Genomic DNA, 2,670 nt, shown 5'->3' with positions numbered 1-2,670 from the left:
ACAGCAACTCTAGGTTTGAATCTGTTCTTCAGTTCCTTGAGCTTAAGAAATGCTGAGCGAGTCCGGCCCTTTTGATTTTCTGACTCTAGCTCCTCGCAAATTTCTTCCCTAGATGAATAAAACTTAACTTGGTTCTAGCATTGCATGAAGATTTGTGAACGAGGAAACAGTTCTTGTTGATTGCCTTCAAGTCGAGCACAACTCATAGCAACCCTGTGAACAAAAGGCCTGAAGCCTTTCTTTGACTATCGTCATTCCTCCCTAGTTCATAGGGTTTCCAGAGGCATGTGGTTTAAGAAGTGGATGCCATTCCTGCTTCCAAACCTGTCTTAAGGTGGGAGCTCCACCAACACTGTCCACCATGGGCAGCCGTTATGGCATTTGACACCCCCCCTCCCCCCAGTGGCACAAGGTTCAGTATCACACCAACCCCGGATTACCTCAATGCAGCAAATTACCCTACCTAAAACAAAACGAAAAAATTCTCACTTTCTTTACCATTTTATAAATATTTCCATATCCAAATAAACGTATTTGTGGAGCAAAACACTTCTAGAAAAAGCAAAACAATTATTTAGACAGTAACAACTCTAGTTAGTGAGCAAGGAATATCCTCCGCACACAGCACAGCAGGGCGGCCTCATGAGAAGGGCCGGGGAGGGGAGCCTTGAAAACAAACAGCCCTGCACCTGGACTTCAGAGAAAATCCAGCAAATGTAAACTCCAGGCAGAAATGAAAACTGACCATCCACGGTGAACGTAAAGCTTTGCTGGAAGTCAGGGCACTGAATCGCCCTGGAGGTCTAGGCTCCCAACACTGAGAACCTTTTTCCTGGTAATTCTTCTTAAGCAAACTGAGTTTCAAAGTGTGAGATGTAAAATCTTTAAAGCAAACAGTCATGGATAGATACTGGCTCTGAGGTCTTGGCAGGACCCCTAGCCTGGGTCTCAGTTTCCTTGCCTGAAAAATGGGAAGAATTGTATCTCTCCTCATTGGTTCATTTTGAAGACAACAGATAATACATAAAAAGGAGTCAGGGGCTTTAGAACAGGGGCATACCCCGTCCTGGGAACACCTCGTGGACCTGCAATCAATCATCACCTCTGGTTTCCCAAAGAAAGGCCCAGGGACAGATGGTGACGCAGTCCAGACGCAGACTTGCAGTGGAGAAAGATTTTACGGCCCTGTGAGCACATTCAGGGCCTCCGCTTGGTGAGAGCCGGTGTTTGCTTGTCTGTCTTCATTCTGCCTTTGCAAGCCCAACCCCTGTCTGTTACTCTGTTTCACTCTGTGATGTGCTAGGCAACGTAAGTCCTTGTGTGCTGCTGACATTGCATCCAGCCACAGAGCCGTGACATCACGGGACTGCTGAGGCTGAAGGGAGACGGGATCTCCTGCTGCCCTCCGATCACAATACGCTGTCCTCCGATCACGATGCACTGTCCTCAGATACGACGCACTGTCCTCCGATCACGACACACTGTCCTCAGATCACGATGCACTGTCCTCAATCTCACGCTGTCCTCCGATCATGTGCTGTTACGTGCTGGCCTCCAATCTCGCACTGTCCCCGTTCACTCGCTGTCCCCTGATCTCTTACTGTCCCCCAATCTCATGCTGTCTCCCAATCTCTCACTGTCCCCCAATCACACACTGTCCTCTGTTCACACACTGTCCCCGATCTCTCGCTGTCCTCCGATCACGCGCTGTCCCCTGATCTGGTGCTGTCTCCCAATCTCTCGCTATCTTCCATTCACTCACGGTCCCTCGCTCTCTCGGCATCCCCCCATCACGTGCTGTCCTCTGTTCACACACTGTCCCCTGATCTCACTCTGTCCTCCGATCACGACACACTGTCCTCGGATCACACACTGTCCTCCGATCACATGCTGTTACGTGCTGGCCTCCAATCTCGCGCTGTCCCCTGATCGCTCACTGTCCCCCAATCTCATGCTGTCCTCTGATAACACGCTGTCCCCCGATCTCTCGCTGTCCCCTGATCTAGTGCTGTCTCCCGATCTCTCGGTATCCTCCATTCACTCACAGTCCCTCGATCTCTCAGCGTCCCCCCCATCATGCGCTGTCCTCTGTTCACTCACTGTCCTCTGGTCTCTCGCTGTCCCTCGCCTCATGCTATGCTATCCCCTGATCTCTCACTGTCCTTCATTTACTCGCTGTCCCACAATCTAGTGCTGTCCCCTGGTCACGCACTATCCCATGTTCAGTCACTGTTCCCCGATCACACGCTGTCCTCTGATCACTCACTGTCCCCTGGTCTCACTGTCCTCTGTTCACTTGCTGTCCTCCAATCACACGCTGTCTTCCAGTCATTCGCTGTCCCCTGATTTCTCGCTATCCTTCATTCACTCACTGTCCACTAATCATGCGCTGTCCCCCTGATCTCATGCTGTCCTCTGTTTACTCACTGTCCTTGTTCACTCACTGTCCTCCGATAATGTGCTGTCCCCTAATCTCTCACTGTCCTCCGATCGCGTGTTGACCACTTCTGGGGGATGGCCAGGACTCAGAATAGATCCCTGTTTCATCCCTCCTCCTAAGTAAGCGTCTAAGAAATGACTGGGGGAAGTCTTTTCTCCTGAGTGAGCTGGGAGCGTATTCCGTGTTTCTGGGTCCAGAAGTGCACCTTACACAGACCCCCAGCTGACGCA

This window comes from Elephantulus edwardii, unplaced genomic scaffold, assembly GCF_000299155.1.
Source record: "Elephantulus edwardii isolate Elephantulus edwardi_28Jun2011 unplaced genomic scaffold, EleEdw1.0 scaffold00129, whole genome shotgun sequence".
Taxonomy (NCBI): Eukaryota; Metazoa; Chordata; class Mammalia; order Macroscelidea; family Macroscelididae; genus Elephantulus; species Elephantulus edwardii.
The sequence above is the reverse complement of the archived record's forward strand: the minus strand, read 5'-3'. Positions refer to the sequence as shown.